This window comes from Schistocerca nitens, chromosome 5 (assembly GCF_023898315.1).
Source record: "Schistocerca nitens isolate TAMUIC-IGC-003100 chromosome 5, iqSchNite1.1, whole genome shotgun sequence".
NCBI classification, from domain to species: Eukaryota; Metazoa; Arthropoda; class Insecta; order Orthoptera; family Acrididae; genus Schistocerca; species Schistocerca nitens.
Genome location: NC_064618.1, coordinates 535,272,813 through 535,297,836, shown reverse-complemented (window position 1 = coordinate 535,297,836; position 25,024 = coordinate 535,272,813). Strand labels below are relative to the sequence as shown.

Genomic DNA, 25,024 nt, shown 5'->3' with positions numbered 1-25,024 from the left:
CGCAATGGAGAGAAGGAATGCAGAGGAAGTAAGTGATGTTTCATAACAAGTGTACACACTCTCTGTGGATAGTTGGCTTTCTTATCTGAGAATGAACTGAGACGCAACCAGAATCCCTTTGTCATTCATTTGAAAACACACACACACACACACAAACACAAACTAAATATCATTCATATTTCATCATTTTAGACATAAAAGTGTTCTGAGAAAAGTCTTTTATTCTACAGTTTAGTTACATGTTTAAGTTGGTGGTATGTGGGGGAAGGGGGGCGAAACGGTCCTCAGGTGGGGGCAGAGCGGGGTTACTAGCTAATGTCTAATTGCACTCAGGGGTAATTGTATAAGAAAGGTTGGAAATCACTGATGTAGACAAATTATCCATCCCTTAGCGTCTCACGGAGTTGGTTAGGGCCGACAGATAGGCAGCAGGCTCTGTCACCCCTTGCCACGCGTTTTGTGTCAGCGTCTTCAATGAACTGCACACGCTTATAGGCGTTTGCTACATCACAAACGGTTCCCATATTGAGCACCAGCCGTAATGTGAGTTAGTTGGATAGATGTTCTATCCACTGATACGTGTCTTTAGAGTTTTCACGCATTCGTGTGTATAGCACAAACAAGACATCGTAAGATACACACCTATTACACTCGCTTACACCTAGCCACGAGGGGTAGCCGCGTGGTCTGGGCGTCTTGTCACGGTCAACGCGGCTCCCTCCGTCGGAGGTTCGAGTCCTCTCTCGGGCATGGGTGTGTGTGTTGTCCTTAGCGTAAGTTAGTTATATTAGTAGTGCGTGAGCTTAGGGACCGATGATCTCAGAAGTTGGTCCCAGAAGACCTCACCTCAAATCTTCAGTCACACCCAACAGATGCACTCAAGACAGAATGCTCATACACCATAGGAAGACGGACCGCAGTCGCGCGGAGGAAGAAAACTCTGTCCAGTTACGTGGCTGAATCAACTCCTCGAGCACTGCCACCCAATGATGCCATACTACTGTATACAAAAAAAACTAAACTAAACTCCTTCCTAACAGGCCATGAAGGCCCAACGGACCGACCGGCCGCCGTGTCATCCTCAGCCCATAGGCGTCACTGGATGACGATATGGAGGGGCATGTGCTCAGCACACCGCTCTCCCGGCCGTATGTCAGTTTCCGAGACCGGAGCCGCTACTTCTCAATCAAGCAGTTCCTCAGTTTGCCTCACAAGGGCTGAGGGCACCCCGCATGCCAACAGCGCTCGGCAGACCGGATGGTGACCCATCCAAGTGCTAGCCCAGCCCATCAGCGCTTAACTTCGGTGATCTGACGGGAACCGGTGTTACTACTGCGGCAAGGCCGTTGGCTATACTACTGTTTACTATTATGTCGAAACATCTTTGGATGGATAAAGAGAAGAAATGGTGTTTTGATCGAGACTGAAAATTCATCATGTTCACGGACTTTTGCGTACCCCGACCATCAAAATTATGTGAGGCTGAGGGCCTCACTCCTTCTGCGCGCCACCCGCTCTTGTACGTAACTCTAGACATCCTTCATCTCGACGACGTTCAAAGACGCCCTCCCCTGACAGTGACGCAGAGCGTCGCGAGGTGGAGCCCGCCGGGTGCCCGGGCCGCCGGGGCTATCTCCGCCGTATATCTGTAAATTAGCTCCGCAGCCAGTCGAGGGTGAGCAACGATGATAAATGGCGCTATAAATTTGAGGGCGGCGCGCCGCTGCGCGCCTCCGCCGGACCCACCGCCGAGAATGAAAAAGGGCGCAGACGTACGCACGCTGGCACACGCGGCCACACGTGCGTGGCGCGCGGGAACATCGCGGCCCGACAATGGCGCAGATTGTGACCGGGCGATAGCCAGGCGTCGCTCCGACAATGCTCTACATCATTCCCCGGCAACTGGAAGGAGCGGCCGGGCAAAGAGGCGCATGAATATATTCATAGGTGGAGATGGGCCCGCTGTATGTAAATAACGTGTCAAAAGCTCTTATGAGTACATAACCTCTCCATTATTCCCCGGCGGGGCGCAGACGGAGAAACGCGGATAATGGGAGGCACACCAATCTGAATTCATAAGCACCGGTGATAGCGCAGCATGGTGCCGGCACCTCGTCGGCGTCTGCAGCGTCTCTGCCACTGGCGTGCTGCCTCCTGCGGCGCAGAGGTCAAGGTGCTTTGTGAACCTGTGTTGATCTGTCACTCGCGTCCCAAAACTCAGCCATCTCTGAAGCTTATCTTCGTCCTCCGATTCTTCTCCCCTCCCACTGACCCCTTTCCCCTTCCTCGCGAATGGGTTCAACAGTTTGTGTGGCGGCGAGTAAGTGACTTCACTGGTTTAAAGTTTTGATGCCCTCCGCCACACACCGTTGGGTGGCTTGCGGAGCATAAATGTAGATGTAGAGAGCCTCGCAACTAATTTGGTGGTCAGCCAGAAAGCGAAGGGAAACATACTGACCTCAGTTTCCAGTCTGCACGGCCACATTCCGGTCCAGCCCACTGAAAGAAAAGTGTCTGTTTCCCATTTCTTTGCAGGATCAGTACTATGACTTCAGTAAAAGTTTAAAGTTCCGTTATGTTCAATTGAAAACAAGTTTTTCTAATCTAACAGCACCTTTAGCAGTTCAGAGGCGACCTCTACGGTAACTTCCTACCAGATTGTTTTTCGCCCTGACTAACATCACTCAATTGAAAGTTCGCAATAAATGTTCAAAAATTAATGCTCGCCATAAAAGTGGAAATAAATTCACCACTTGCCACGTGGAATTGAATTTCACACGGACGGCACACTAACAGTTATTTTACCGAATTCTAAACGATCCAGGACGGTGTACAGTCCTCGCGAGTTCACTATCCGTTTTCACTGCAAAATACGCGCTTGTCACAGCTCGGCTCTGACGTCATCCGAGGCAGAGCGCGACCAGACGTTTAACTGGCGTGGACCTCACAGTGTCCGAGAGCGAAGTGAACCTTCCTACTGCTTCAGAGGCTGTATTTATAAGGTACCGGTGCGGACTGGCCAGAAAACATCTGTTGTCTCTATTTGCATACGGCGGCAGTCTACAAACGACCGCTATCTCGGGCACATAATCTTTAATAATATAGTTACCAATTACTTCAGAAACTTCTTAATTTTTGCTGGTTTGCAGATAAGCAGTTTGAAAGCACGTAGGAAGTTTCAGCTCGCTAGAATGAAAACTTTGCTTAACAGAATTTATTTAGTGGAACTAAAGGTAGATTGTTACCTCTGAACCATACCTTTGCTAAGACTTATATCAGTTGCTATTTATGTTACAAGTCTTAAACTTGGTGTAGCTCTATTGTTTGATACATTTGATCATCTGGTTTAACCAAAATCCTCTATCATTAAAAGTTCAAGTAGTTAATCTACAACACTTAGGTACATTTTAGTTACAAAATTAGTTTTTATTCAATTACTCAAAAACTAGAAGAGGTAGATTAACGTGGACTCTCTGTTATTATTTTTGGGGTGTACTGAAGCATAAAACAAATTTTCAAGTTTCTAAGTCCATTATTTAGCGCCTCTAATTTTTCCGAGAAAAGTGGATTCTGGCGTTAAATTTTGTTTTATGGCTTTGGAAACTAACATCACTTATTTATAACTTCTAACTGAACCTTCTGACCAAATTCTGGCTTCCTAGCGTCATTATTTAGCTCCTCTGATTTTTCTCTTAAAACGGCATTTTTCCGTAAACTATTAAGTTTAGAACATCAAGACTTGGTATTTGGAACATTATCACACTAAACTATAATTTAACAAAGTTTTAAACATAAATTTAGATTTTTAATTTCATACTAAATTGTGGTGCAATACTTGTGCGCTACATGCAGACGCGTTAAGGTGACGTGGCGCTACTACCAGTGACCTGGGTTAAGTCCCGGCGCACTCGCTCGCCTCTGTATCTCACACATGATACAGCGCTTGGTTTGCTTCAAGTTGTATTTTATTTTACGTCTTGCTCCGCAGCACCAAACTGAGGAGCAAATCTCCAAGGTCATGGACTGTGTTAGCACACGAAATTACAACATAAAAGTAATAACAGATACAATAAAACATTTATGAGCCCAAAAAAGACAAGCCATAAGCTTATGTAAACGCAATCAGCAATATAACACGAAAATTAACTTAATTTTAAAGGAATTCCTAGACAGAATAGAGGGAGTGACCCATAAGGAAACTCTTCAGCTTCGATTTGAAAGCTCGTGGATTACTGCTAAGATTTTTTTTTATTCTTGTGGTAGCTTATTGAAAATGGATGCAGAAGTGTATTGCATACCTTTCCGCACAAGAGTCAATGACGTGCGATCCAAATGTGATTGGATTTCTGCCTAGCATTAACTGAGTGAAAGCTGCTAATTCTTGGGAATATGCTGATATTGTTAACGAGAAACGAAAGTAAAGAATATATATGTTAAGAGACCAATGTCAGAGCACCCAGAACAGTGAACAGGGGTCGACAAGACTTCCGCGAACTTACACTAGTTGTTGCCCGAACCGCCCGCTTATGAGTCAAAACTATCCTTTCAGACTAGAAAGCGAATGATAATAAAGTAGGCTACTTTTCGTGTCGAACTACCACTTCTCAGATACAGTTCGAATAATAAAAATGGCAGCATTAAGTCTTTGAACAAGATCCTGAACGTGGGCTTTCCACGACGGATTACTATCCGAAGACCAAGAAAGTAGAACTGTTCCGTTTCATTAAACATATGCCCATCCTGTGAAATTAAAAGTTCGGGTTTTGTTGAATTTTGTGTTAGAAAACCTAATAGCTGAGTTTTAGTGTGATGTAGTGTTTATTTACTTTCAACAAGCCATGGACTTATGTTATAGACTGCACTATTTGAATCAGTGTCAATGTTGCACGCAACATCCTTTACTACCAAGCTAGTGTCATCAGCAAAGAGAAATATTTTAGTTACCTGTAATACTAGAGGGCATATCATCTATATAAATGAGGAACAGGAGTGGCCCCAACAGTGATCCCTGTCTATGTTTATTAGATGTGTTATCTTCACTATAAACATCCTGCCACTCTTATTCCTTAATCACTCTTCGTCGCTTCGAAATACATATGTGCTGTGTTTCTGCTAATCTCACCTCATTTGACTGTTCCCCACTCAGATCCTACATCATAGCCATTATCAATATTGTGGATAATGACCTTATGTTATCTGTTGTTAAAGTAAAGGTGAACCACTTCTGAGCTACGCCCCGTGATCCTTAATGGTCCAACTGGAGGAATATTTTGTGATCAACACTATCAAACATCTTAGTTAAATCGTAAAAGATGACTAGCATTCGATAACTTTTGTTTAATGTATCCAGTACGTCACAGAGAAAAAAGAATATAGCATTTTCAGTTGTTAAAAACTTCTAAAACCGATCTGTATATTTGATAGCAAATTATGTGAAATAAAATGATCAATTATCCTTACACACACAGCCTTTTTAACAACTTTAGCAAACACTGATGGCATAGAAATAGTCCTAAATTTGTCTACATTGATCCTTTTTCCTTTTTTTATAAAGCGGAGTTACTACTGAGTACCTTAACGTTCAGGAAACTGACCATTACAAATATTGCTAAGTACAGGGCAAATATGTACAGCACAGTTCTTTAATATTCTGCTAGGCACGCCATCATATCCAAGAGAGTCCTTAGCCTTCAGTGATTTAATTAATGACTCATTCCCCCCGTTGTCAGTATCACAAAAGAGTATTTCAGACATCAGTCTCGAAAAGCGAGTTATATGATCCACTGTAGAAACTAAGTTTTTATTTAATTCACCAGCAGTGTTCAGAAAATGACTGTTAAATACTGTAGATATATCTGATTTATCAGTAACAGAAATATTTTTACTACGAACTAACATTCCATCGTCTACCTCGTGCTGCTGACCAGACACTTCCTTCATGTCTGACCATATGGTTTTAATTTTATCCTGTGAATTAGCTCTAGTAATTACGCACCACATACTCTTTGCCTTTGTAACAACATGTTAAGCACTTTAGAATACTGTTTGTAATGAGCTACTGTAGCTTGCTTGTGACCACTTCTAACAATTTGATATAATTCCCACTTTGTTCTACATGATATCCTTACCCCAATAGCCGCCCAGAATGGCCGAACGGTTCTAGGCGCTACAGTCTGGAACCGCGCGACCGCTACGGTCAAAGGTTCGAATCCTCCCTCGGGCATGGATGTGTGTGATGTCCTTAGGTTAGTTAGGTTTAAGTAGTTCTAAGTTATAGGGGACTTATGACCTCAGCAGTTGAGTCCCATAGTGCTCAGAGCCATTTGAACCATTTTTTACCCCAAGCTGCCTTTCATTGTTAGTACCCTGTTTAGAACGTTCTAAAGGAAAGCAACTTTCAAAGAGCACGAGAAATGTATGAAGGAAAGCGTTATATGTGTTAAAGGCACTATAAACATCCTGCCACTCTTGTTCCGTAATCGTTCTTCGTCGCTTCAAAATATGTATGTGCTGTGTTTCTGCTAATCTTACCTGATTTGTTTACCTGCGTATGTCGTACCTGATTTGCATTAAACACACAAACTGATGAAATGCGAAAAAAACATCGTATTCATAGATGTCTGACAAGTGTACATCATTTGAGTATAGTATATATTTAATACACTCTTTTTATATATGCTTGGCTACTAATACAGTGCGATAAAAATGAAAAGTATAAGGCTCAAGCATATTTTAACGGATTTATCGATATCGGAGTATTAAAATGAATTTACTACAAACAGAGATTTTAGAAGAGCAGGAAATGAGCTAAGCCGAATCTTTACAAATTGGTGGAGGACAGATTCTCTCTCTCTCTTTCTGTTTCTCTCCCTCTCTCTTACACAATGGCTTAAACGATTACCAAGTTTCCTCATGCTTAATTTGGGGTCGATCACCTGAATAAATTTTGGGAAACGATAAAAGCCATCGGAGCCAAATAATTGATACAATGGTATTCGAAGGGATGCTTGCAGTCTCGGCGAGCCCCTGGACTCTGCAAACCACAAAGTATGGCCGGAACGGGGAAGCAGACCAGTGCGTCCTATTAGTCGTGTGTTTGCTGAGCAGATGCGGAAACATGGGCCTAACATGGAAGCATGTCGATGTTGCTTCAAAGATCTTATTGTGCTAGTGTTCGATAAGTCAATCCAGAGGAAATAAGTTACCATGCTAAAAATTATCTGTGAAATGCAATGACTTGTGAAATGGTGAATGGAGACGAAGGAGACTGATTCCGAATTTTTTATGTGTATACACAATTCCAGTATTGTTATATGCTAAAATCGGTCTACAAACCTGGAAATAAAAGTTACACAGGAAGCTTCTGCGCCGTATTGAACAAAGCAGTCTCTGTAATACAGCAGATGAGTGATGAAAGGTAGTTAAAATCTCGTAGTCAATGGATGAAAAATTAAAGTTTAATGTCTGTGACGGAGTACTAACTGCGATAGAAAAGCAGTAGGGAAGTGTGTTTCCATTGCGTGGTGAACCATATGGATCACATAAGCCCAGTTACAGGTGAGACAAACTAGACATCCTATTCAGATGGACAGAAGGTGGATCGTTAAAGGACTTCCATTTGCCGTAAGCCCACAAGATAAATCTCTATAGGGTGACTGTTGTCAACATCCATCTGAAACTATTGGCGCCTTTCGAACATTTGTACACGGGCATGTGTTGTGTCCGATAGAGACAGTCTTTCAAAGCAACTGCTGCATCTAGAATCTATGTTCAAGGGCAATAGATATTTCGTTCATCATTTTCATACCGCTTCATTAAGAAGTATTAGCGACTAGCTACAAGATGCAGAAGATAAAACGTGCTACATACGTCCAAGATATTCCTTCCATATGTTAGCAGTATTTAGTGAACATTGGATCTACGTCCGCGGAAAGCTGCGGTCTATGCATCACTTTGCTAATGTTGCAAGGCTCAATACAGGAAGAGAGTGTCATGTATTACCGTCACACATCTGTCGCGATCCAACAAGCCGGCATCAGCTTAGCAGAGGTTGCCAATTGGATAGGATGCGTAATCCATTCGTGTCTTTCCTTTTCACTCACATACAGTATGTAAACCTTACCCTCAATGGAAGCCTGATACGGCAGTGCAGTAAGACTGTAAGAAAGCGCCAAAGCGCCATAGCAGGAGCGTACATCGACAAAGGATTGTCATACTACCTGGTGAGTGTGAATGCACCAGCATGATTATTTTGACCAACAACAAGTCTCAGAACTCATTTAAAGACGGTGCTGAACTACCAGACGATATACTGTAGCTAGATATCGATGTCGACATTGTGCAGTCCCGACGCATTATTAAATTACGTTCATTATTAACAAATATTACACTGAATATTTAATTAATTACACAACGTCAGTAGAAAAACGATGAGAAAGGAACTGGCTATCGCTTATTCAAAAGCACAGTCTTGGCGAGCGTTTGCAGTATTTTAAGGAAATCATAGAAAATATGAATTTCAATAGAAGGAAAGCGATTTGATGCCAGTTTTCCGTAATTCGCGTCACTTTGCTACTTCACACACTATTAACTACTCGTTCAGCTTACATCAACAATATTCCCAACCTACAGCACCAGTTTCAGATGATTCTGTCCCGGCGTAACGTCATGCGCCGGCAATTCGGCCAGGAACGCTACAGCAGAGAGGGCTGTGAGACTACGTCAGCCAATAGCATGCTGATGGATCCCTCTCTAGGACGACACAGAGACAGGAGCGGCCTCTACACGAAGAGAATATAAGCGGCGCGCCATTGAAGTCGAGTCGACCTACGGACGCTACAGCAGTGACAAACTGCCTATTGGCTTCTGTGTCGGGTTCGTCGGCCGACGTTCATCTGATGATTTTACTGACGTTTCGCCAGCACGAGTGGCTGTCATTGTCAAAGCTTCACCCTCCATTGCCGGTTGTGAACTACAGTCGTGCTCGCGACTGCAGACTGTATGTACCTGGCACGCCAACGTCCGAGGGCTTCTCCTCGGTCATTTCTGGTGCGGTTCTCCTCTTGCTACCTGCGACGGTTGTTCGCTGCAGTGCGGTAAGCCAGGATCCGTTTACCTTAAGTCTTTCCTCCTTCTTGTAGAAGCTGTTCGCATATTTTTGTATTTCTACAGCTTCTCTGAACAAGCGGGTGTGATAGTGCTTCTCCACAGCCAGAACTTCCGTGTCAGCGAATTTTATTACGTGGTCGGTCTCACTCAGAGCGTGCTCTGTCACGGCCGATTTCTCCACCTGCCCCAACCTACAATGTCGCTTATGTTCTTCGATCCTGGTGTTTATTGATCGTCCAGTCATTCCGACGTAAACTTTTCCGCATGTGCATGGTATACGGTATATTACCGAGATTTCAAGTGGGTCCCTTTCCTCCTTTCCCGATCTAAGACACGCTTTGATCTTCCTTGTCGGTTTGAAAAACATCTTTACGCCGTGTTTGCGCAATATACGGCCGATTTGTCCCGCCACTCTGGGAATGTATGGCAGAAAGGTCATACCCGATATTTCTTTCTCTGATTCCTTACTCCACCGAGTGTTTGGCTCTATTACACTACTAATATAGTCTGTTGAGTATCCATTGTTCCTCAGAACACTTTCCAGGTGTTGCATTTCGCGTCTAAGGGGCTGCGGCTCATATTCGTCCTGCTCGCGCTACGAGCATATTAATCATGCCTCTTTTCTGGCTCGGGTGGTGGTTTGGCAGTTTGTGCAGGTATCGGCCACAGTGTGTCGGTTTTCGATACACGCTGTGTCCCAGGGTTTCGCCAGCCCTTGTGACCAGCACATCTAGAAATAGCAGTTTTTTGTCCTCTTCTACTTTCATGGTAAATTTTATGTTGGCATGGAGGCTGTTCAACTGTCTTAGAAGTCACCGATCTGTTCTTCACCATGGCTCCACAGAAAAGTAGCCCTCGGACGTTGGCGCGCCAGGTACATATAGTCTGCAGCCGCGAGCTCTGCTCCAGTTCACCACCGGCAGTGGTGGCTGAAGCTTTGACAATGCCAGTCACTCGTGCTGGCGAAACGTGAGTAAAATCGTCAGATGAAAGTCGGCCGAAGAACCTGAGACAGAAGCCAATAGGTAGTTTGTCAACAAGTGGCCTTAACAATTTTGTACTACAACAGTGATTTAGAAACCTGTATTGGGTCACTTGTATTACGAATTGTATATACTGAAGAGCTTGCTTATGTTGATTTGTCGCCCGTTGCTTACGACACGTCCATATCTCACAAAGTATTGTGATCATTTCCTTTTGTAATAAACTCCATTAATACGATTTGTTTGAATTGTTGTCTAGCGGTTCGAGAAAGCAGCTTTCGTAGGCACCCTGTATTAGGTAGAACACAACACTAACACCCAGTATCAGAGAGCGTGCAGATGTAAAGAGGTTTAGTGCGTGGTTTTACAATATCATTTGCCTTTAGCGGGAGTGCAATGGAAATGTGGATTGACTTAAACTGGTAGAACCTAGAAGAGAGAACTCTAAAGTATCGTGAAAACCCACTCCGAAACTCCCAAGAAAAATTTTCCTAGGAAATTATGAATCTTTTTCTGCACCGAACATACATTTCCTGTAGAGATAAACTTAAAGTATTAGAGGATTCCATTTTCATCAATCTTCTGCCTGATTTGACGCTGTCTGCCACGACTTACTTTCGTGTTAGGAAACTTTCATCCCTCAGTAGCATCTGCATCCAACGTCCTCAATTATTTGTTGAATATACTTCAAACTCTGTCGTCCCTTCAGTTTTTACCGTCTACAGCTCCCTCAAGTACCATGGAAGTTGTTCCCTGATGTCTTAACCCAAGTCCTATCATACCGTTCCTTCTTCTGGTCAATGTTTTCCACATTCCGTGGAAATCTTCCTTATTTTTTATGTTATCAGTCTAAATAATTTTCAACGTCTTTTCGTTGCACTATATTCAGTCTTTTCGATTCCATTATTTTCAGATTTGGCCGCAGTCCATGATTCCTTCTATATAATCCTGTGCTCCGAACATACATCCTCAGAGATTTCTTCCTCGAATTAAGGTCTATGTTTGATACCAATAGACCTTTTGGCTAGGAACGCTCTCTTTGTCTGTGCTGGTTTGCTTTTTATATCAGACCTGCTACGTCCGTCAAGTGTTGTGTAGCTGTCAGGGTGGCAGAATGCGTTCGACTGCTTCGTGGTCCACAATTATAGTGTTAATTTTATCGCTAATCTCATTTCTGATTTTCCTCATTACTCTTGTCTTTCTTCGATTTACTGTCAGTATTTTGTGCTCATAACACTGTTCACTCCTTTCATAAGTAGTCAAAATCCCCTTGTTCTATACGTGTATGAAACGGAAAGAAAGTTTGTTACTGTTACTGTCAAAAATAAGTTCTCTCATGCACATAATATTGACTCGCTGAGTGTTGACGTTGTCGGTATTAGGTTTGAAAGTAAACGAATATGATTTATCCCTCCATCTACTTTGAATCTCTTATGAGATGATTTTCTTTAAACTAGGATGTGAGATCTACACAGAGGAAAGGAGTCTTCCCGCCGATATAAACCATACAGTGCTTAATGCAATGTCTGCAGCACTATGCTTATTAAGGCGTCTCACTGTTGTTAGCAGAGGAGTCTCATTATGTCAGCTTGTGGCGAAACAAGCGCTGTATCATTTGAGAGATACAGAGGCGAGTGAGTGCGCCGGGACTTACCCCAGTTTACTGCTAGCAGCGCCACGTCATCACATCGCGTGGCACACAAATGTTGCACCATAAATTAAGAATGAAATTAAAAGGTGAAGTTGCATTTCCAAACTTAGTCAGCAAGTGATTTGGTATATTAGTGTTTAAACTGTCAAACCTCAGATTGATCGGGTGAATGTTTTTCCCGAAATACATCATCTTAAGAAGAAAATAAGTGACTCTAAATAATAAAGTTAGGAACCCAAAAATTTGTAATAATGTGCAGATTAATGTCAAAATTAATAGGTACAAGTCTCAAGGTGATTAAAGCAATATTTTGGTTAGAATCCACGTTTTTAAGAAAAGTTTGAGGCGCTACATATTAGACTTAGAAATATGAATATTTGTATGAGGCTTTAGGTTAGTATAAAAACATTAATTATGTAATCCCATTGAGCTATCTCTAATAGTTTTCGAGTAATTTTCTGAAAACTTTATTTCGAACAAAAATGTCCTTATTTTTAGCAGATTGGGTATCTGCTATATTAATACTAGAAGGTATTGGTTACAGCAGGTGATGAAACCTATTAAACAATAGACCTATAGCAAGTTTCACGGCCTGGATGTAAATAACAACAAATACAGGGTATCTTAAAGTTGTTGTTCAGAGGTCATGTTCTACTTTCAGTTCCGTTCTAAAAATTCTAGACGGCAAAGTTTACATGTAGGTGAGCTAAAACTTTTTTTTGATTTTACAAACTTAACTACATTCATACAAAAATTATTAATGTTCTAAATTGACTTATGACATTGTTATAAAATATTATGGGTCTGAGAAAGCGGCTATTTAAAAATAGAGAGATTTATTATTAATATTAACGTAATTAATATTACGATTTGGTGCGTGTGAAACTTCACCAAATATATCTATCAATTTGAACTCAAAATCTTCATTCATAATCATAGTCCTGATTATGCTGAGCAAATAGAGAATATAAACATTTCTATCAGTGGGCTGGACAAGAATGTGGGCTTGCAGAATGGGAACTATGGTCAGTATGTTCTCCATCGCTTTCTGGCACAGAAATAGTTTCCAGGGTCTCTCAAAAACGGCGAACAGTGTTCCAGTTTCCTACTACTTACGATTTGTGATTGATTACTATGACAATTAATTATTATTATTATTAACCCGCCGCCCCACAAGACGACGAAAAATAAATTTGTGAAGGAAGCGTTGACCACAAAGATGGGGACTGAAGATCAAGCAAAATTACTAACGGCTGAGCATTGTAGTCTGGTAAGCGGTTTTCCAATCCACATAACGAGTCATGTATCGCTCGGTTAACCTCATAAGTCATTATGGGCTTCTTAAATATGGGAGGCACGTTTCAAATATAAAATAAGCTCAGGAACGATACGGTATACAGATGTTTTTGTGTTACACTGAAGTGAAATTAGCGCAGTCGTTCGTACTGATAACTCTCTGTAGATCTTAGAAGAAACACCTACCTGAAGATTATATTTACTGTTACTAAGTCTCTAACAGTTGGGGATTTTCGAAGTATATAAGCCACATTGAATGCTTTGGTTTCATACAGCTTTTAAGTGGTAATGTGTACAGTTCTACCCTCGTATGAAGTCCGTAATGTAACCGGTAATACACGCGTGAGTCTAAGTTAGGCACGCTGAAGGACATCCAGAGCCACTACTTTTTGAGCACCATATACTTTGCAGATATCGTGTAACTCCACGGGCGTCTATTTGTAGAAGACCGAGGCCCCACTAGTTATTACGGGGAATGAGTTACGGCCGACAAGCCCCGATATGCAGTCACTGCGCTATCGTCTCGTAAATTTTGAATTCAGGAGCCGCAGATAGCGTTATCGAGATTACTGACGTCACATCCGGGCGCGCTGGCCCATTCTCCTGCTAATTGCGAAGTTCTGTCCGGCCGATAGCATCTACAATTGTTTGCCGCTGTAATTTAAAACACTACCTCGACGTTAAGTCCACCCATACAAACAGGCGCCCGCGCGAGTAATTTGCGGCTGTTCCTACCCCGTTACTCATTCGAGTTTTCGCTCCCAAGACAAACTTATCTGCGTTACGGGCAGGGATGTTAAGGGCGGCGCTAATGAGCATTTCTGCGAGATTCTATCTGGAGACAGCCGCTGCGCGTCCCCATCGCTGAGATAGACATCGCCGTTGATTAATCGACGAAAGTCCAATTCGTTACGGGCGCCATTCCTCCGTCGTCTGTGTTGCGTCGGAACACGTACTTCCGGCTTCACCCAAATTGCTTCCGGACTTCCTGGCCTCGCGAGGTGTTTGTAATTGCTGGACTTGGAGACTGCCACTCATAGCGCAAAACACAGTAACGATAGTAATGAAACATTGCTATTTCGCAAGATATCTGTTTTCTGCCTCTCCCATAGGTGTGGCTGTTGCGAGAATACGTTTCTTCGTGGTCTCGTGCAAGCCGGAAGTGGCAATCCCGAGTCCCACTTTGCGCACAAGTATCTGTTCTATTTGTGGTGTTTTTCTGTTAGTGGGGTTAGCCATATTTCGTATCTTACAGGCTGACGAAAACATTGGTCCGACAGCTGAGCATCAAATTAGCCTTAATGCTGTGTAACTGTTGCTAAACGTACTGATGAGGATTTTCGTATACATAAAAGCCCCATATGAAAGAAATGAAATGCTAGGAACCCAAATGTTCCGACATCCCATCGTTCTGAGATCACGGACATATCTAAATACGCTCAGCATCTACATCTATATTCTGCAAGCCAACTTACGGTGTGTAGCGGAGGGTACTTTTGGTAGCCTAATAATTATCCCTCCACTCTCCCATGCGCAAATGGTGTGTGGGAAGAGCGAGGGCTGTCCAGAAAGCCAATTTCGATCGGTCGCGAAATGGAAACCACTGGGAAAATGCGGTAAAGTTTTGCACAGATGTGTTGGGAAGTGTCTCTAGTATACCCGTCGATCGTGTTGCGTCGCTCTTTTCAGTTTCGAGTGAACAGTGAGCGCATAAAGATGCGTAGGGATTAGCGTCTCCCACCAAGTACGAGGGCCTGATTAGAGATTTCGCCTGTGCCATGCAGCCCCCATAACACAACTGTCGAGCAGTTCCTTCTTCATGCCAATTCTCGGCCGCACACTGCAGGGGCAATGAAGACATTCCTGCAGCGTTTCCGATGAGAAGTGTTTGATCACCCACAATACAGTCCGTAATTGGCTCCTCCTGAGTCTCATATCTTCTCACAAGAACTGCTGGCTATGAAGACAAACTTTTTCCACAGAGCAGTACAGATAACTGGCCGAAAGCACAGGCGGCTGCTTTCTGTGACGAGCATGTTGGAAAGTTGATACAACACTACGACAAAACTCGAAGTTGGATCGGCGACTATGTAGAGAAGTAGGTGGAAGGTGTAACTAACTGTTGCACTTAAAACGTCTTTGGTTTTGACTGTGGTTTCCATTTCGCGTCCGATCGGAACTTACTTTCTAGACAACCCTCATATATTCATAATCGTCATGGCATCAGGCTTGCTGGTCTGGTGGTAATGAGCATGCCAATCCGCCGTCCTATTGAGCGACTTGCAGCAAGTCATTGAGCCACTGAATCTCACATGACCTCTGCCATGGTCTATGCGCTGTAAACCGAAGTCATTAAACGTGTGGTGTGGGATAGTGAACCATTAGCTCATAGGCCCGTTTTTCGTAGACGGTACACTGAACGCGCACAGCTATCGCAGCCTCCTAACAGACCATTTTCCATGGATGCTAGAAGACGTTCCTCTGCAGACTTGGAGGGACCTGTGGTGCCAACATGATGGCTGTGCATCCAATAGTGCACGAAATACGAGGGCTGTCCAGAAAGTAAGTTACGATCGGTCGCGAAACGGAAACCACAGTCAAAACCAGAAACATTTTATTTGCAACAGTTAGGTACACCTTCCACCTACTTCTCTACATAGTCACCGCTCCAACTTCGAGTTTTGTCGTAGTGTTGTATCAACTTTCCAACATGCTCGTCACAGAAAGCAGCCGCCTGTGCTTTCGGCCAGTTATCTGTACTGCTCTGTGGAAAAAGTTTGTCTTCATAGCCAGCAGTTCTTGTGAGAAGATATGAGACTCAGGAGGAGCCAATTACGGACTGTATTGTGGGTGATCAAACACTTCTCATCGGAAACGCTGCAGGAATGTCTTCATTGCCCCTGCAGTGTGCGGCCGAGAATTGGCATGAAGAAGGAACTGCTCGACAGTTGTGTTATGGGGGCTGCATGGCACAGGCGAAATCTCTAACCGGGCCCTCATGGTTGGCGGAAGACGCTATTCCCTACGCATCTTTACGTGCTCACTGTTCACTCAAAACTGAAAAGAGCGTCGCGACACGATTGACGGGTATACTAGAGACACTGACCAACACATCTGTGTGAAGCTTTACCGGATTTTCCCAGTGGTTTCCGTTTCACGACCGATCGTAACTTACTTTCTGGACAGCCCTAGTACTACAGCATGTCTTCAGGAATTGTTTGCAAATCGTTGGATTGGACGCAGAGGACGTGCACATTGGCCGGCTCGTTTCCCGGATTTGGAGAATGCAGACTTTTTACTGTAGGGAAAGCTGAAGGACACTGTCAACGAGGACATACCAAATACCAGTTACACCTGATGATATGTAACGACGTGTCACAGCTGCCTCCTTGGACATCTCTGCAGAAATGCTAGCAGGTGTTGAAAGTTATCTAAATAAATAAAAATAGAGACTGAAGTTGTCTAAATAAATAAAAATATGTCTGAAGCACTCTGACGTAATGAAACTTGTACTGTCGCAATGCGATAGACAAACTGCACAGTAACAATAATTAATTGTCGTAATGAAAAGGGCAGTCGTTCAGACTGTAAAGAATTTTGAACGGTATAAACTGCCTGAATAATTAACTTGGACATGAAACCTAGAGTAACTGGCTTTCCAAAATTTGATCACAAAAACTGTCTCTGAATAACATAAGTTGGCCCTGATTGAATAAATAAAAAAATCATAATCTTTTCTCCTTACCTTTATTCTGCGCAAATCTGTATAACGCGTTGTAGTACTGCTGTCTTGCGCGCCGCTATACTAAAGCTGCAAATCACTGTATCTACAAAGAGACACTCGAGAAGTGCAATGAGTTCTCTGTTAGTTGGAAATCGAACAGTTTATCGAATATAGTCGTTTAGATGATCCATTAAAAAGAACTGTAAGAGAAAGGTTGGTAAGAAAATGAAATACGCGCAAAATGACTATGTCTTTTTATTTTATTTTTAATTTTAATTTTTTTAATTTTTTTATTTTTTTTAAATTTTTTTTTTTTTTGTATACTGAGAAAAGGTGCACAAGGCAGATTTTAAATTTAATGGACTTCTTACTATCCCAAACGATACACTTTCCTATCTCTCAAATCTAACAACTTTCACTACAATAACCAAGTTAGTTCAATGGCGCAGCAATAGTGAAAAAAAGTAACATCATTATTGTATTTACCTGACATTCCATTAGATCTCTTCCTTCACAAACTGGTTTCATAAGCATGTCGATTGAACAAAATGATATACTGAGACATTAAATTTGATCATAATATTTCCATAGTTCCCTCACTAACAGTGCTTAATATTATCAGCTTAAATAACACAGCTGAACTTCAACTCCCTGACTCGACCAAAGCTAAACAGAGTCTCCTCCGCTGCACCCCCGCGCATCTCAAAGATACTCACTTAACTTCTGCGATACAGCTTACAACATCACTGCTCACTCACAATCGATTCAGATACCAAAAATTCAGATACTAAAATTATACATGACACCCATCAGTGTGCAGCAGTCGTTCCATACCAGACTGGAAGGTGTACTGCCGCTGCCGGTTGTCATTTTGAACGCAACCTGTGAGAGTCAATTGTCTCGTTACTGGTCAAAATCCATGTAACTAGTGTATCCTCTTGTGTTGATCTTTGGTGTGTGCTGCCATAGGTATTCTACAAGTATCAGTATGGGAATGTCCCAAAATGCGATATCTCGTAAACGACTCGCACTAGAATCATGCAGCAAACAGCAATTACATTATAATTTCCCCTACTTTTAGTTTGTTAACGTGAACAGGCATTTTTCCATTTAAAAAACTGTATTATTGCACAAAAATAACCTTTCTACGTATTGTTACAGTCTGGTTATTTGTTAACAATCCGACCCCCTGACTACCATTCCATTCTGTGAAAACCGCACGTCAATAGAACTTTCCATTTCCGCAGTATTTGCGGTGAAAATTTTAGGTGATTCACCCTGTATATTATGTTTCCGTTCTCCGAAGTCATAACACGTGAGCGTAAGCCATGTTAAATAATTCAGCAACTGACTAACGTCTGTGATGTAGCCCTATAATTATGTGCATCTGTTCAAATATCTTTCTTGAAAACTATATGACCTGAGCGTATTTACTATCACCTGGTCCTATCTTGGCTCCAGAGCCCTCTGATAAACTGCTCAATTCGGTTTGGAAGCATTATCTGACATGTAATAGACTATTTATGATGAAAATTTTGTACATGGCAGCACGCTCAGAGACCGTGAATAGTTACAATTAAAAGAGAAACAGCCGTCGGTCACTAATTTTTAACGAATTAACCGGGTTTCAACACTGCTAGGAGTGTCTTCCTATGAATTTAAATCAAAGAATGGTCTATAACATGGTCACAGAATTATGACTAAAAACGTATGATACAAATTATAAGTACGGAATCATCGTGAAAGACTGGCAGTACTTATATGTCATTTATAAAATAATAAATATGCCAAAAGGGCATTAGTCACAAAGTCTCAAATAATGCCCTTTTGGCATATTTATTATTTTATAAATGACATATAAGTACTGCTAGTCTTTCACGAAGATTCCGTACTAATAATTTGTATCATACGTTTTTAGTCATAATTCTGTGACCATGTTATAGACCATTCTTTGATTTAAATTCTGAGGAAGACACTCCTTGCTTTGTTGAAACCCGGTTAATTCGTTAAAAATTAGTGACTGAGAGCTGTTTTTCTTTGTAACTATTTATGAGGATAAAGATGCATGTATGTTCTGACACAATTATCTCGAAATTCTCATTACCATAGTAACCCATCTTGGAATTTTGTAGGATTTTCCTTCCTCGTCACCAAAGTTTTCCGGTATTTGAAATCGTTTCGGATAGTTATCTAATGGGGTTTCGATTAGATTGTCACGAATTACCGAAAACACTTTTCGATCCCCTATTATGTTGGCCATCCTATACATACATACGGCTTAATACCTTCCAAGCCTATAGTGAATTAACTAAAACGTAAGTAACGGAGAGACAACGGCGTATTTATCAACAGAGTCCAGCAGACGTGATAACGTGGCCAGTACTGTCATAACTCCCGCAAACAACTTTATCGGTGTGCATGCTGCGAGAATTAAAATTAACAGGAAACGTGCACAAAGCGAAAGCGAAATAAAATTAACAGAAAACACGTTCCACATTGCTGCATTATTTTTAATATTTTCTTTGAATGTAGAGTATCCCCCCCGCCATGAACCATGGACCTTGCCGTTGGTGGGGAGGCTTGCGTGCCTCAGCGATACAGATAGCCGTACCGTAGGTACAACCACAACGGAGGGGTATCTGTTGAGAGGCCAGACAAACGTGTGGTTCCTGAAGAGGGGCAGCAGCCTTTTCAGTAGTTGCAAGGGCAACAGTCTGGATGATTGACTGATCTGGCCTTGAAACAATAACCAAAACGGCCTTGCTGTGCTGGTACTGCGAACGGCAGAAAGCAAGGAGAAACTACAGCCGTAATTTTTCCCGAGGACATGCAGCTTTACTGTATGATTAAATGATGATGGCGTCCTCTTGGGTAAAATATTCCGGAGGTAAAATAGTCCCCCATTCGGATCTCCGGGCGGGGACTACTCAAGAGGATGTCGTTAACAGGAGAAAGAAAACTGGCGTTCTACGGATCGGAGCGTGGAATGTCAGGTCCCTTAATCGGGCAGGTAGGTTAGAAAATTTGAAAAGGGAAATGGATAGGTTAAAGTTAAATATAGTGGGAATTAGTGAAGTTCGGTGGCAGGAGGAACAAGACTTCTGGTCAGGTGACTACAGGGTTATCAACACAAAGTCAAATAGGGGTAATGCAGGAGTAGGTTTAATAATGAATAGGAAAATAGGAATGCGGGTACGCTACTACAAACAGCATAGTGAACGCATTATTGTGGCCAAGATAGATACGAAGCCCACACCTACTACAGTAGTACAAGTTTATGTGCCAACTAGCTCTGCAGATGACGAAGAAATTGAAGAAATGTATGATGAAATAAAAGAAATTATTCAGATAGTGAAGGGAGACGAAAATTTAATAGTCATGGGTGACTGGAATTCGAGTGTAGGAAAAGGGAGAGAAGGAAATGTAGTAGGTGAATATGGATTGGGGCTAAGAAATGAAAGAGGAAGCCGCCTGGTAGAATTTTGCACAGAGCACAACTTAATCATAGCTAACACTTGGTTTAAGAATCATGATAGAAGGTTGTATACATGGAAGAACCCTGGAGATACTAAAAGGTATCAGATAGATTATATAATGGTAAGACAGAGATTTAGGAACCAGGTTTTAAATTGTAAGACATTTCCAGGTGCAGATGTGGACTCTGACCACAATCTATTGGTTATGACCTGTAGATTAAAACTGAAGAAACTGCAAAAAGGTGGGAATTTAAGGAGATCGGACCTGGATAAACTGAAAGAACCAGAGGTTGTACAGAGTTTCAGGGAGAGCATAAGGGAATAATTGACAGGAATGGGGGAAAGAAATACAGTAGAAGAAGAATGGGTAGCTTTGAGGGATGAAGTAGTGAAGGCAGCAGTAGGTAAAAAGACAAGGGCTAGTAGAAATCCTTGGGTAACAGAAGAAATATTGAATTTAATTGATGAAAGGAGAAAATATAAAAATGCAGTAAATGAAGCAGGCAAAAAGGAATACAAACGTCTCAAAAATGAGATCGACAGGAAGTGCAAAATGGCTAAGCAGGGATGGCTAGAGGACAAATGTAAGGATGTAGAGGCTTATCTCACTAGGGGTAAGATAGATACTGCCTACAGGAAAATTAAAGAGACCTTTGGAGATAAGAGAACCACTTGTATGAACATCAAAAGCTCAGATGGAAACCCAGTTCTAAGCAAAGAAGGGAAAGCAGAAAGGTGGAAGGAGTATATAGAGGGTCTATACAAGGGCGATGTACTTGAGGACAATATTATGGAAATGGAAGAGGATGTAGATGAAGATGAAATGGGAGATACGATACTGCGTGAAGAGTTTGACAGAGCACTGAAAGACCTGAGTCGAAACAAGGCCCCCGGAGTAGACAACATTCCATTGGAACCACTGACGGCCTTGGGAGAGCCAGTCCTGACAAAACTCTACCATCTGGTGAGCAAGATGTATGAAACAGGCGAAATACCCTCAGACTTCAAGAAGAATATAATAATTCCAATCCCAAAGAAAGCAGGTGTTGACAGATGTGAGAATTACAGAACAATCAGTTTAATAAGCCACAGCTGCAAAATACTAACACGAATTCTTTACAGACGAATGGAAAAACTAGTAGAAGCCGGCCTCGGGGAAGATCAGTTTGGATTCCGTAGAAATACTGGAACACGTGAGGCAATACTGACCTTACGACTTATCTTAGAAGAAAGATTAAGGAAAGGCAAACCTACGTTTCTAGCACTTGTAGACTTAGAGAAAGCTTTTGACAATGTTGACTGGAATACTCTCTTTCAAATTCTAAAGGTGGCAGGGGTAAAATACAGGGAGCGAAAGGCTATTTACAATTTGTACAGAAACCAGATGGCAGTTATAAGAGTCGTGGGACATGAAAGGGAAGCAGTGGTTGGGAAGGGAGTAAGACAGGTTTGTAGCCTCTCCCCGATGTTATTCAATCTGTATATTGAGAAGCAGTAAAGGAAACAAAAGAAAAATTCGGAGTAGGTATTAAAATCCATGGAGAAGAAATAAAAACTTTGAAGTTCGCCGATGACATTGTAATTCTGTCAGAGACAGCAAAGGACTTGGAAGAGCAGTTGCATGGAATGGATGGTGTCTTGAAGGGAGGATATAAGATGAACATCAACAAAAGCAAAACGAGGATAATGGAATGTAGTCGAATTAAGTCGGGTGATGTTGAGGGTATTAGATTAGGAAATGAGACACTTAAAGTAGTAAAGGAGTTTTGCTATTTGGGGAGCAAAATAACTGATGATGGTCGAAGTAGAGAGGGTATAAAATGTAGACTGGCAATGGCAAGGAAATCGTTTCTGAAGAAGAGAAATTTGTTAACATCGAGTATAGATTTAAGTGTCAGGAAGTCATTTCTGAAAGTATTTGTATGGAGTATAGCCATGTATGGAAGTGAAACATGGACGGTAAATAGTTTGGACAAGAAGAGAATAGAAGCTTTCGAAATGTGGTGCTACAGAAGAATGCTGAAGATTAGATGGGTAGATCACATAACCAATGAGGAAGTATTCAATAGGATTGGGGAGAAGAGAAGTTTGTGGCACAACTTGACTAGAAGAAGGGATCGGTTAGTAGGACATGTTCTGAGGCATCAAGGGATCACTAATTTAGTATTGGAGGGCAGCGTGGAGGGTAAAAATCGTAGGGGGAGACCAAGAGATGCATACACTAAGCAGATTGAGAAGGATGTAGGTTGCAGTAGGTACTGGGAGATGAAGAAGCTTGCACAGGATAGAGCAGCATGGAGAGCTGCATCAAACCAGTCTCAGGACTGAAGACCACAACAACAACAACATGTAGAGTATCGAGGCCTTACAAATCAAAAACATTCTTGAGGTTCCGGGAGCGTCACTACCTTTGAAACGAAACTCAGTTTTTGTCAAGCAGTCCAAGTACTGGTGGTGGTTTGCATTCTCACACGCCCACATTGTTGGTTATTATGTTATTGTGACGCCACAGTAACCCAAGAGCCATACTTGTCCGTTTGACGTATATGCGTCCTCTTCAGTTTCTCATGAAATGAATCTCATGTCTTGATGTAACTAAATCCTGAGTTTACTTATATTTCTTGCATGGCTGCAGCGTCCATTCTTCTTTATATACCTAGCGTTTCTTTGGTATTGTCCATTGACTTTATTTTGATGGACCCTTTTATCTTAACAGTGGCACGTTTTCTAGAAAATTCTTTGCAGTGATTTCTTCGTAACTCCTCTTTGTGGCGGGTGGCCAGTGACACCAAGTTCAATTCCAAATGCGAAATGTTAGTGATTGTCGTAATATGTCCAATATTACTCCAGTAATGGAGACATTGATAGCAATCCATTCCATGGTTGGAGATGTGAAAACCGACAGCCATCTTGGTTGTTTTCCACAGTTTGATGCTATGACATTGTGTTGCGATTATTTTTTCTCTCTCCTTCTTTCATATCAATATCTGTCCTTAACGCCACACTCGTAACAGGACATTCAAGGCACATTACTTATAGTCAAAGGCACTGTTATAGGTTTGCCCATACTGTGTTTATGGGAGACTAATTAAAATTCGTCTGGTTATAGGTGTATCGTGGGGACACGGAAGCAAAGTTTTTGGTGCAGTTGTTTAGAACTTTCGAACAGGTAACACTATATACAAGATACTGGAAGCCTGATGAGGACTGCCCCCGAAGCAATGAAGTCTGGAGTTTAACGTCTCATCGACGACAAGGCATTAGGGACATAGTGTAAGTTGTGACTGAAGGATAGGGAAAGAAAAAAACCGTGTATGCCCAGTAGTTTGGTGAAACAAAGTATCAGTTCCGAAACATCGCCAAATCCTTGTCGGATCGTGCACAGCTCTTTGCCAGTAAATACGACTTCTTTACTCTCTTTCTTAATTCCAGCTCGAATCTCCGTGGAACTGAATTGTTTAAGATGTTCTTAAAGTAGTTTAGTCAGGTAGAAAATGTAATCTTAGTTAATAAAACAGACTCTCGCCCATAAAGACCTAACTCTACTTAAATGCTGCAACACACATTATTAATGCGTTACAATTATATTTATGTTTAGCCGTGAAGGGGTGTTCTAAACTATAGGCCTTAGCTTGCAATCATTCACAATTAAAGATAGCTGTGTGAACAGGGGACTTACCGTCGGGAAACATTGCTTCACAATAGGACATCAAACAATGTACAATGGGAAGGACCTGATCAGCCAAAATGGTCAAATAATTCTTGGCAGTAATGCGACCTTGCAAAATAACTATGGTGCGCACGGAATACCACCTTATGGCTGCTCAAATCATTACCGAACAACCGTCATGTTTCACTCTTGGGACGTAAACTCGGCCAAAAGCTGGAAACAGTGTGAAGCAAGACTCACCCGACGAAACATTTTTCCATTGCTCCACAGTGTAGGTTTTATGGCTTTGGCACCACGTTTTTCTGTTAAGGGCATTTGCATCACTGATGTGTGTTTCTGGAATTCCAGCTCGCCCTGAATTTCTCTGATTATGGAGCTGGCTTCGTGTTTCTTGGTGCTGACATTCATTTATGTTGTGACTTTTGCAGCTGTCGTCCGCTTATTTTTCGTCACAGGCTTCTTCAATGATCGTCCGTCATGTTCATTTAACACACGCTTTCGTCTGCTGTGTGACTTAGCGGATGATGTCTTTCCGCATTCCCTGCATACGGCATACATCTTCGATACATTGCCTCTTGACGCACTAAAAACTTTGGCTCCCATTGTTACAGAAGCATAAACCATACGATCTCCAACAATTTGCCCACATTCCAATTTACTTAGCGCCCACCTAATGCACTCATAACCACGCAGAACATTGTTGTGGCCGCGACTGACACTTGCAAAGTATATATTGAGGACGCTGCACAGGTGCCGTTCGTGCTCACATACAACAGCGCAACCAGCTGGTTTCCATCACCTATCATCAAGCACACATTTCTCGCAGTTCTCCACATTTTTTCTACCCCTGTAAACTATCATTTATACAATAACATCGTCGGCGAACAGCCTTATAGAGCCGCTGATACTATGGGATAAATTTTTCGTGTATATTGAGCACATTAGAAGTCCTATTAGGCTTCCTTGTGAGAAACTCGATGTTGCTTCTATGTCTGTAAATCAGTCGGCTTAAAATAAAACGTACTGGATTCTATTAGTCGAATATACCTCGACTGAATCATATATCTGCGAAGATACACCTCATGATCATATCTTGATTACTAGTAGACGATGTGG

At 42.1% G+C, this 25,024-nt stretch overlaps 1 pseudogene; it reads right to left on the bottom strand.

Annotated features, from left to right (window-relative positions):
• Window positions 1–1,233: 1,233 nt before the first annotated feature.
• On the bottom strand, window positions 1,234–1,351 carry LOC126261095 (5S ribosomal RNA; annotated as a pseudogene).
• Between the last annotated feature and the right edge of the window lie 23,673 nt (window positions 1,352–25,024).